The following is a 12,473-nucleotide window of genomic DNA, read 5'->3' on the forward strand; positions in this document are numbered from 1 at the left end:
TTCCTTTCTATCCTTACCTTCTGTCTTAGAATCTGTACTGTGTATTGGAACCAAGGCATAAGAATGGTAAGGACTAGGCAATGGGGGTTCAGTGCCTTGCCCACGACCACACAGCTAGGATGTGTCTGAGGTCAGATTTGAACCTAGGACCTCCTGTCTCTAGGTTTGGCTCTCAATCCACTAAGCCACTCAGAGGTCTCCATAATAATAATAAATTTCTACCTAAGCTTTCTGGAATTATAAGATCCAAATTTTCTTCCTCCTTCCCTTCTCTCCCCCTCTAGGAGATGGTAAGCAACTGATCTGGCTCATATTATCAGGCAAAACCCATTTCCATATCGGTCATTTTCATAAGAGAACATGCATAAAAAATCAATCCCTCTCCAAATAAAAAAATCAAATAATCTAAACTGAAAAATTGTATTCTTTGATCAGCATTCTGACTCCAATAGTTCTTTCTCTGGAGGTGGACAGCATTCTGTGTCATGGAGGATGCAGTTTCTCAGCTGACAGGTCAGTCTCCAGCTGGCCTGGGCTTTGATAGTCACTTGATGGCTGCAGTGGTTCCTCATTGGACTCAAATGCTGCTCCCACTGGTTCTGGGGACCCTCGTTGTTAGTGAAACTTCACATAGCTTTGATAGGTCTCTTGGTCTCCCTGGTCATCTTGTTCCTCCCATCTCAGCATACTCATTTACCTAAGATAAGGAAAGAAGAAACAACAGGAACAGAGGCGTTATTTGTTTATGACCACATGGCAACCAGTTGGAAGATAAAGCCTGTGGCCTTTCCCTTACCCAGCAGCTCTCAGTGATTAGATGGTACAGTGCCTGACCTGGACTCAGGAATACCTGAATCTTTCATAAATTTAACCTCAGATATTTAGTAACTGTGTAACCCTGGGCAAGACATTTAACTTCTGCATTCCTCAGTTTTCTCATCTGTATAATGGAGATCATAACAGCACCTACTTCCCATGATTGCTGTGAGAATCAAATGTGATAATATTTGTGAAGCGCTTTAGCCCAGTGGCTGGCACATAGTAAGGGCTCAAAAATGTTTGTCTCCTTCCTTTCTCTCTTGCTCCAAAAAGCCTAGGGAAGAGAGAAAGATCATCAGCTCAAACCTTTTGTGGGTACCCTCCTTCCCACACCAAGTCGCTAAGTTAAAACCTTTCTGACAACACTTGGAAGATGCTGAAAAGAAATGGTCAGATGATAACTTCATGTGCTCGGAAGTAGGGGGAAGGACCCCTCTATTACACACCAGACTCCCACGTGGATTGGAATTAGGGAGAACATTTTGTGTGTGCTCAATTGATCAGACCCTCATAAAATACTTATTCAGGTAGTAATGAATACAAAAGGATGAGTATCTCAATGCCTTTAGTGAAGCAATAGGAATTATGGCTTGCCTCCAAACAAGTGGCATTTCTTTTTTTTTTTAATCTTACTTTCTATCTTAGAATAAACACTGAATATTGGTTCCAAGGTAGAAAAGCATCAAGGGATAGGCAATGAAGGTCAAGTGACTTGCTCAGGATAACAGCGCTAGGAAGTATCTGAGGCCATATTTGAACCCAAGACCTCTCATATTCAAGCCTGGCTCTATCCAATGAGACACCTAGCTGATCTGAGAAGGGGTGCTTCTTATCTCCTTCCCCCTCCTGAATGATTTGATCTCAGGCCCCCAGAAACTAGTATCACCCACTATGAAAAACTAAGGGAAAGTTCCAGCATCCTGATGAGTGAATTAACTGGTCTTGTCCATCTACCATCTTTTTCACCTATTCATTGTCACCTAGGATACCATCATTCCAGCCCTGTCCTCTATAGCTCTAGCTTGTCTCAGGCACTTTATCATTACTGCCTGGTCCCTGTCTCTCCTAGCTCTAGTATAGGCATAGCAATCTCCTCCCTGTGTCCACCTGGAAAGAGCCTTTCCTTATTCCTTCTTCTGGATAGCTTTCCTTTTTGTCTAGTAGCTCCTGCTTGGATCCTTTCTCTCATGAACTTCCACCCCACAGCATTCTGGGAAAGGGAGTCTTTTTCTATTGTTACTTGGTCATCTTCTTGTGTCTTAGTATTAATGGTGGCTCAGTGGATGGAGGGCTGAACTTAGAGTGAGGAATATCCAAGTTCAAATCCTACCTCAGACACTTGCTAGCTGGGTAACCCTGGCCAATTCATTTAACCTCTCATCAGTTTCTGCTTCTTCATCAAATGAGAAAATATTTCTAAAATACTGAGCACAGTCCTTGGCATATATATATATATATATATAATTAATATATATTGCCCCATTTATAACATGGGGACAATAAAATCATCTGCCTTACATGGTTGTTGTAAGGATCAAATGAGATAGCCTTCATAAAATACTTGGCCAGTCTTAAAGCACTATCTAAATACTAGCTATCTTGATTTGCTACATTAATGAGAACTATAAACAAATAGACCACAATTAATAATTGGTGGGGTGGGGGGTGCAGCTAGGTGGCTCAGCAGATAGAGAACCAGGACTGGAGACAGGAGATTTTTGGGGTTCAAATCTGGCCTCAGACACTTCCTAGTTGTGACCCTGAGTGAGCCACTTAACTCCAATTGCCTAGCCTTTACCAGTCTTCTGCTTACCACTCTGTATCAATTTTAATACAGAAGTTAAGGGTTAAAAAAAAAAGATCATCAGAGCTTATAAACCATCCGTTACTACAGAGAATAGGGTAATAGAGAAACTTCAAAGAACTTGACAGAATCCTCCAGACTAAATTAACATACACCTTGATACTCAATGAGTTAAATAGGAAAAGGGTAGCAGAGGATGGTGAAAACTTTTGAAAAAATGATTCAGGACAAAGAAATTAGAGGCCAAAGATTTGTAGATTACTCAGAAACCTTATGCCAGCATGTTATAAACCCTTTCTTCAAGAGGAATGTTGGAATCCATTGGATCCAGAAAGGACTTAATAGCATTACCAACCAATGAAACTGACTGTATCTTAATAGACAGGAAACACCAGGGCATAGGTGTAGCAATAATTTCTGAATTGAGCATCTGTACAGTCAGATTATCAGCAGTCAAAGCAAAAGTGAAAATTAACTTGGAAAAAAAAGACAAAGATGAAAATATATTATATATAATTGTAGCAACTCCTCTACACTCTTTACTGAAGCTGTCAGTTTTACAGATGTGAAAACTGAAGATAATAAATAATTCCACCAGAATTTCTTAAGAAGGGGGCAGCTGGGTAGTTTAGTGGATTGAGAGCCAGGCTTAGAGATGGGAGGTCCTAGGTTCAAATCTGGCCTCAGACACTTCCCAGCTGTGTGACCCTGGGCAAGTCACTTAACCCCCATTGCCTAGCCCTTACCACTCTTCTGCCTTGGAACCAATACACAGTATTGATTCCAAGACCGAAGGTAAGGGTTTTTATAATAAAAAACAAACAAATAAATAAATAAAAGATTTTCTTAGGAAAGAAAACTGATCCAATTCTGGTTTAACATACTTCCTACCTATTGTAAAAATAAAAGGCAAACTGTAAAAATAAAAAAGCAATGGATTTATTGATGATTTATCAGCTGATTTAGCTACTCTTCTTGCTGTGCTTACAAAGTATCTTCAGTTTATATGAGTGAAGTGAAGCTCATAAATGAACTTCTCTTCAGGGCCAGGAGCAAGGATATTAAGGAGACTTGTTATAAAAAAAAGAAAATATTTATTGAAAATATAAGGATAAAAAGGATTTCTAATTCTAGGGGGTTCTAACTCTGCCCAAATAAAACTCCCTGGTTCTGAAAGGAATCACTTCTCATTTCTACAGGCTACACTAATCCTTCCTGATCTGACTAACCCAAATTTTTAATATTCTAAAAAAACTAACACTATTATCCTTATAATTCTTAACTTCATCTCCAAGTTACAAAAATAACAAAGGCTAGCTGGCAGAGTCTCAGCAAGACCCAAGTTAGTACTCTGAGCTTTAGCAGACTCAAGACTCTCCAAACTGAAGACTAGGTCTTTCTTTGGTCTTCTCAGATACAATCTATAAAAACAGCAATAAATAGTTACTAGTGTTTCCTAAATTGGGAAAGGAAAACACTTAGCTCCTTCAGGTCTTTCTCTCCTTTCCTTCTTCCTCAGACAGTAAGGAGAGAAAAAAATGTTACCTCCTTCAAGCCCTCAGAGAGAGAGGGTCTAACCCCCAACTCCCTTAGAGCAACAGCCACACCCAGAGAAACTGTCACAGAAAAACCATTAGACTTGAAACTGATTCTGTCTCAGCTCTGTTTGAAACTTCAATTGTTTCTCAAGCAAGCTTCTCTACTTCTTATCTCTAAACTAATATAATAAGACTTAATTTCTAATATCATCCTTATACTGTGTGACCCTGGTCAAGTCACTTAACCTCTATTGCCTAGCCCCCTGTAATAGAGGGCAATACTAGGATATTTGTTAGTAGTAAGGACAGGGACAGCAGGAAGCCAGCTAAGGGACAAGGCTGGACCTTACACTCCTCCCCCACACTACTTCCTGTCCCTTCCCCAACTGAATCTAAAGATTCTTCTCAAGAATGGTAAGCTTCAAAGGTTTCCCCAATAATCAATACCACAATTTAGATCTTTTAACTACAGGGGTTTATTCTTTGAAGGAGAAGAGGTCAGGAGAAGGAGAGGGAAAGAGGGAAATAGGTTTCCCTAATCTCCTATGATTTCCTGTTGATTGAAGATTTTCACAAGGCATTTAAGTCAGGAAACAAAGTTAATTTCTCTGAAGTGGGATATTGACAGGAAAAAAGGTTTGACTAAGTTCCTTCTGAGCTAGGTTTCAAAAGCCCTCTCAGTATTCAGTCAGGGGAACAATCAATGACCAAGAGAATTAGTTTCACCTTTCTCCCTTAACAATCAGAGAGAAAAGACCCAGGTCCAAGCAGCTGGGCTCCTAATTGCCCCCTGTCCAGATTCTATTGGAATCTTGTCTTGATCTGGTTGACTCGACGTTCACCAAAATTCCAATCTTGTTTTTCTTGCAAATCCATCTGCAATATCTTCCTTACATCCCTTACTGCATTTCTGCCTTCAATATATAGTCTTGATTCTAAGATGGAAGGTAAGAATTTTTTTTTAAAGAAAGCAAACTGATTCAAAATAGTTGCCACACCAAAGGGGCCAAGAGAGCGTAGCAACTATTAACTTTCTCATTAATGAGCAAAGATATGAATAGTCATGAGCAATTTGTTTCTGCTGTTCAATTATTCAGTTGTGCCCAGCTCTTCATGACTCAGTGGACCATAGCATGACAGGCCCTTCTGTCTTCTGCTATCTCTTGAAATCTGTTCAAGCTCATGCTCCTCGCTTCCAGCTTCCATGACACTATCCACATTATCTTCTGCCATTCCCCTTTTCGTTTTGCCTTTATTCTTTCCTGGCATCAGTCTTTTCAAATGAGTTCTATCTTCTCATTATGTGGCTATAGTATTTTAGTTTCATCTTCAGTATTTGTCCTTCCAATGAATGACAGGAGTTAGTTTCTTTATGGATGGATTGATTTGATCTTCTTGCTATCCAAGAACTCTCAAAAGTCTTCTCCAGCATCATAATTCAAAAATACTCATTCTGTAGTGCTCAGCTTTTCTTATAGTTCAAATCTCAGTCATACATTACTACTGGGAAAACCATAGCTTTGATTATATAGACCTTTGTCAGTAAGGTGACATTTCTTCTTTTTAATGTGCTGTCCAGATTTACCATAGCTTTTCTTCCAAGCAGCAAGTGCCTTTTAATTTGTAAATACCAACTCATTTGCAAAGTGTCATTGAAGATGGCAGACTGACTATAGGTAGTAATTAAGTCTCAAAACAGAGGAAAACAATTAAGGAGGAAAAAACCTACAGAGAGATTGGTGGGAAAGTGAAAGACCATTAGTAGATAAAACCAAAAATTCCCTTTAACACTGACAGATAAAGTAATGAGTTCAAGGTCATAGAGTCAGTATGTGTCAATGGGTGGAAACTGAGCCTCAATCTTTCTGAGTTCAAGACCGGCATTATATTTGCTATACTACATTGCCTCGTGTTTGTTTGTTTCTTTTTTTAATAGAAGTATTTTTCCATGGTTACATGATACATGTTCTTTCTCTTCCCTCTCCCAGAGCTGACAAGCAATTCCACTCAATACCCATTTCTATATTAATCATTTTTGTAATAATGTTTTAAAAACCAACCCCCCCACACCCGATTACCCATATAAACAAATGATAAATCAAATGTTTTCTTCCTGTGTTTCTATCCCAACAGTTCTTTCTCTCCACATGGATAGCATTCTCTCTCATGAGTCACTTGGGATTGTTCTTGATCATTGCATTGCTATTAAGTAGCAAAGTCGATTACATATGATCATCCCATAATGTTTCAGTTTCTGTGTACAAAGTTCTCCTGGTTCTGCTCATTTCTCTCCACATCAGTTCATGGAGGTCTTTCCAGCTCATATGGAAATCATGCAGTTTATCCTCCCTTATTGCACAACAGTATTCCGTCACCATCATAAACCACAATTTGTTCAGCCATTCCCCAATTGAAGGGCATCCCCTCATTTTCCAGTTTTTGGCCACCACAAAGAGTGCACATTGACTCACATTTAGAAAACTGTGACCCTAAGCTTCACATTGCTGCAAAAGACCACCATGTTAACAACTTACTCTTACAGATACTATGTGATTATAAATCATGAAATTTTATTATTTCAGGAGAATCAAATTTATAGGTGACCAGAAGGGCAATGGAAAAATAGGGTTAAATGGGCTATATTATCAATAAGGATTTCTGAGATATAAGAATGGTAATGACTAGAAATAGCACTTTAAGGTTTATAAAATATTTTAGATATGTTATTTCATTTGATCTTCACACAAATCTGTCAAGTAGGTACAATTGAAGTCATATATCATTGAGAGGGATACTCCTTCCTCTGGGACTGGAGAAAGAAAGAAGGAACAGTGGGTTAAAGACAATGAAAAGGGGGGAGGGTTCGCCAATGACCATAATCTCCTTATTAAAGTAAAAAAGCAAAGTCATTTCCTGAATGAGAATTGGTGGGCATAGAGTAAGGGAGTTGAGAATAGACAATGAGACATTCTCTAGAGAGAGTGTGAGCAGGAATCTTTGAGAGATGAATAAAAGGATTCATACCAGCAGCTAGGGTCAAATGGAAATTAGAGCTCATAGAGAAGTATAGTATGACCAGATGTGAAAGGGTCCCTTCCACTTATGAGGCTGAACAGCAGAGATATTCCAGGTATTCCTGTTATTAATTCTGCCTCCACCCCCTCCCCTTACACTGCCAGACTGTATTCACCCTGCTCCTCCAACAGAGCACAAATTCCCTACTTTAAAAATATTATTAACTCTAACTAGAAGGAACCTGTCCTAACCCTCCCATTTCCCTACCATGGTCTACTACAACTCACCTTTCCCCCCCTCTTTTAGCAGTCCCTGGTACAATCCCTTTGTTCTGGCTGAGCCAGTCTGATTACACACACCCCCCTCCCCAGGTAACCTGATCATTCCTGCTTCTCTGCCCCAGTTTATGGCATTCTCCTTACCTGAATGCCAGTTCCCCTCTTCTCTATCACTGAGAGGCAAGGAAGTGGAAAGGGCTGTGGAACTGGGTTCAGATCTCTGTCCGGAGATTTCACAGAATTTTCAGCTGGAAAAATCATCTAGGACAATTCTCTTATGCTACAGAGAGGAAACAGAGACTCTATGAGAGGGAGGGACTTCCTTAAGGTCAGATAAGGATGGGGACTTTGTGTCCTAACTCCTAATCCAGTGTCCCTCACTCTATATCTGTCAAGTTCTCCTTTCCTCTCTTTACTAGCAGTTAACAATACCTCACAAGTATGAAGAGCACTTTCATCTGTGAGGAAGAAAAGGAAAAAAGTTTTTAGGCATGAGGAAAATTGACCCTGAGAGAAATGAAATCATTTGCCTTTGACCAGTGATGGGATACTGACCTAGGTCTTCCGGTGTCAAGGCCACTGTTCTTTCTTTCTTTCTTTCTTTCTTTTTTTGACAAAAAGCATATTGTATTTATAAAACTATGTCTTACTTCTTTCTCTTTATTGGTTCTTTCTCTATAGGTAAACACACACATTCTTCAAGCAATATTTCTGTTGTACATAATGTTCTTTTGGTTCTGTTCATTTCACTCTTCATAATTTCTTGGTCTTTCCATGTTTTTTTGAAAATTAACCTGTTCATCATTTGTTACCACAAAGTAATATTCTGTCACAACCATTTGCCACAACTTGTTTAGCCATTACCCAACTGATGGACATCCCTTCAATTTATAGTTTTTTTGCCACCACAAAGAGAGCTGCCAAAAATATTTTTGAACATAATTTCTTTCCCAATTTCCTTGATCACCTTAGGAAATAAAGCTAATAGTGGCATTGTTGGGTCAAAAGATCTATACACAATTTTGTAACTCTTTAGGGATAATTCCAAATTACTTTCCAAAATGGGTAGATCTGTTTAGTTCCACCAACAGAGTATTAGTGTTCCCATCATTCCTCATTCCCTCCAACAAATTCTTTTTTATATTCATCTAATTTTTTAAACATTATTTTATTTGTTCATTTTCAAACATTATTCCTTGGAAACAAAGATCATTTTCTTTTCCTTCCCCCTTCCTGCCACCCCTCCCATAGCCGACGCTCAATTCCACTGGATATCACATGTGTCCTTGATCCGAACCCATTTCCATGTTGTTGGTCTTTGCATTAGGGTGTTCATTTAGCATCTCTCCTCAGTCATGTCCTCTTAACCCCTTTAGTCCAGCAGTTGCTTTTCCTCGGTGTTTTTACTCCCACAATTTGTCCTCTGCTTGTGGGTGGTGTTTTTTCTCCTAGGTCCCTGCAGATTGTTCAGGAACATTGTATTGACACTAATGGAGAAGTCCATTACGTTCGATTGTGCCACAGTGTTTCACTCTCTGTGTACAATGTTTTCCTGGTCCTGCTCTTTCCACTCTGCATCACTTTCTGGAGGTTGTTCCAGTTCCCATGGAATTCCTTCACTTTATTATTCCATTGAGCACAAAAGTATTCCATCACCAACATATACCACAATTTGTCCAGCCATTCCCCAATTGAAGGGCATCCCCTCATTTTTCAATTTTTGGCCACCACAAAGAGTGCAGCTATGAATATTCTTGTACGAGTCTTTTTCCTTATTATCTCTTTGGGGTACAAACCCAGCAGTGCTATGGCTGGATCAAAGGGCAGATAGTCTTTAAAGCAAAAATACTGTTACTGGCAAGGATCAAAAGATATATAATAAATGTTCTATAATAAGAAAGTGCTATTTAAATGTGACATTTTAATTCCGTTAATGTGGAAAGAACATTGGAATGGCCTTCAGGAGATCTGATTCTGCAGTTAATTGGTGGTTTAATTTTGAGCAAATCACTTCTTCTTTCTGTTTCTTCTGACAAATGAGAGAATTGAAGTCGATGAGATCTACTGAAAAATAGCTTTATTTTTGTATCCAGAGATCAACACCTTGCACATAGCAGGTACTTAATAAATACCTTCTCCAGTCCATCCTCCATTCAAAGTGATCCTCCTAAAAAAATACTCCCCCCTATTCAACAAACTCTTATGGCTCCCTATTACCATCAGGATAAAATATAAAATCCAGTATTTGGCTTTTAAAATCCTAAATCCTTCATAAACTGGCTCCTCTCCATCTTAGTCTAACTACTACTCTCCAGGAACTCTCAGATCCAGTGCCACTGGCTTCCTTGATATCCCTTGAATAAGACATTCCATCTCCTGCTTGTGCATTTTTACTGGCTGTCCCCCACATCTGAAATTCTCTCCCTTCTCATCTCTACTTCTTGGCTTCCATCAAGTCTCAGCTTAGGCCCCATCGTCTGACAAAGACTTTCCCAGTCTTTCCTAAAGCTAGTGCCTTTTTTTCTATGATTATCTCCAATTTGTCCTGTATGTAATTTGTTTGTATATAATTGTCTGCATGTTGTCTCCCCCATTAGATTGAGTTTCTTGAAGGCAGAGAGTCTTTGTTTGTCTATGTATCCCCATTGCTTTAGCACAGTGACCAACACTTAGTAAACGTTGACTTCATTCATTGGATTGGATTTACTTTCTTTTATTTTTTTTAACCCTTACCTTCTATCTTAATATCAGTTCTAAAGATAGAAGAGCCCCATGGGCGAGGCAATTGGAGTTAAGTGTCTTGCCCTGGGTCATACAGCTAGAAAGTGTCTGAGATCAAATTTGAACCCAGATCCTCCTGACTCCAAGGTCCAGAGCTTTACCACTGGGCTGCTGAGCTGCCCCAACTGGATTAATTTCATCCTCACCTCCTTCAGGAAGACCCCTCAGAATTATTCCGCTCCTTTCCCATCAATCGTTCCCTCTCCATCCCCTCCAATCTTTGAGCCTCTATTTGAAAAAGTAGAAGACAAAGGGCTAAGCCTGGAGTCAGGAAAGTCCCACCTCTGACACTGGCTATTTGACGGCGGGGATAGTTTCCCTCTTTCATGCATCCCCTGCCTGAGCCTAGCAGAGTTCTCCACGTAACAGGCAATGCTCGCCAACTAGCAGGTATGCATTCTAAGAATAGCTGACTCCAGCTGCGAGCCCAGCCCAGCCCAGATGCCAACCCCACCCTCGCATTTACTACGCATTCCCACATTCCCACATCCCCTGCTGTTCCACAGAGATGAGTCTCCTCAGCCAGTGGAATGTGAAAGCCCTCTCCATGGTGGGGAGGGGAGGGAAGAGTCGTGACCCCTGCTTCTGGCTTCTGGCTTTGCCTCTCCCACACAGATGCTTGGGCAGACTGTAGTCCAGCCCCCACTCCCATTCCCATTCCCTTTTCTCTCCATTTCCGCTCGAAGCGTCTCAACAGACACATTCAGTCAGGCTGTTCTTGATCATAGGAGTATAGATTTAGAATTAGAAGGGACCTTAAAGATCACTTAATCCAACCTTCTCATTTCCCAGATGAAGAACTGAGGCCCAAGAAGGTTTGATGACTTGCAAAAAGTCACACAGATAATAAACAAAGGCAAGATTGGAACTCAGGTCCCCTGATGCCCAATCCATCATTCATTCATTCTTTCTTTCTTTCTTTCCTTCTTTCTTTCTTTCTTTCTTTCTTTCTTTCTTTCTTTCTTTCTTTCTTTCTTTCTTTCTTTCTTTCTTTCTTTCTTTCTTTCTTTCTTTCTTTCTTTCTTTCTTTCTTTCTTTCTTTCTTTCTTTCTTTCTTTCTTTCTTTCTTTCTTTCTTTCTTTCTTTCTTTCTTTCTTTCTTCCCTTACCTTCAGTCTTAGAATCAATACTGTGTATTAGCTCCAAGGTAGAAGAGTGGCAAGGGCTAGGCAATGAGGGTTAAGTGACTTGCCCAGGGTCACACAGCTGGGAAGTGTCTGAGGTCAGATTTGAACCCAGATTCTGTTTTTTCTTCCATATCTTCTTTCTCACACCTTCAACTTACCTTTTTTTTCCTTTTAAATAAACCCTTACCTTCCATTTTGGAGTAAATACTGTGCACTGGTTCTAAGGCAGAAGAGTGGTAAGGGCTAGGCAATGTGGGTCAAGTGACTTGCCCAGGGTCACACAGCTGAGAAGTGTCTGAGGTCAGATTTGAACCCAGGACTTCCCATCTCTAGGCCTGGCTCTCAATCCACTGAGCTACCCAGCTTTCCCCCCATTATTCTTTCTTTTTAAAAACTCTTACTTCTGTTTTAGAGTTGATACTAAGTATTGGTTCCAATCCAAAAGAGTGGTAAAGAGCTAGGCAATTGAGGTCAAGTGACTTGCTCAGGGTCACACAGCTAGGAAGTATGTAAGGCCAGATTTTTTTTTCTCCAAAGATATTTTATTTTCCCAATTACATATAATAATGATTTTCAACATATTTCTGAAATTATAAGATCTAAATTATCTCTCTCCTCTCAGAGGTAGTAAACAATCTGATCTGGATTATACATATACTATCATATTAAACTGACTTCCATATTGGTCATTGTAAGAGAATATTCATATAAAACCAAAACCCCCAAAATAAAACCATAAATGAACTAATGTGAAAGATAGTATGCTTCGAGCTGCATTCTGACTCCACCAGTTCTTTCTCTGGAGGTGGATCTCATTCTTTGTCATAAGTCCTTCAGAATTGTCCTGATTCATTGTATTATTGAGAGTAGCCAAGTCTTTCACAGTTGATCATTGTACAATATTGCTGTTACATTGTACAATGTTCTCCTGGCTCTGCTTATTTCACTCTGCATCAGTTTATGTAGATCTTTCCAGCTTTTTCTGAAATCATCCTGTTCATTGTTCCTTATAGCATAATAGTGTCCCATCACCGGCATATGCTGTCATTTGTTCAGCCATTCCCCAATTGATGGACATCCCCTGAATTTCTAATTCTTTACCATCCAAAAAG

The 12,473-nt window shown here is 39.7% G+C and overlaps 1 long non-coding RNA gene across 1 annotated transcript in view; it reads right to left on the reverse strand.

Moving 5' to 3' along the window:
- Positions 1 to 406: 406 nt before the first annotated feature.
- The window catches only part of LOC130457129 (uncharacterized), a 34,191-nt gene continuing 22,124 nt past the window's right edge, over positions 407 to 12,473 (reverse strand). The window contains exon 2 of the long non-coding RNA XR_008916186.1: positions 407 to 697. This is a non-coding gene — a long non-coding RNA (uncharacterized LOC130457129). The remainder of the gene's footprint in view (positions 698 to 12,473) is intronic.

This window comes from Monodelphis domestica, chromosome 2, assembly GCF_027887165.1.
Source record: "Monodelphis domestica isolate mMonDom1 chromosome 2, mMonDom1.pri, whole genome shotgun sequence".
Taxonomy (NCBI): domain Eukaryota; kingdom Metazoa; phylum Chordata; class Mammalia; order Didelphimorphia; family Didelphidae; genus Monodelphis; species Monodelphis domestica.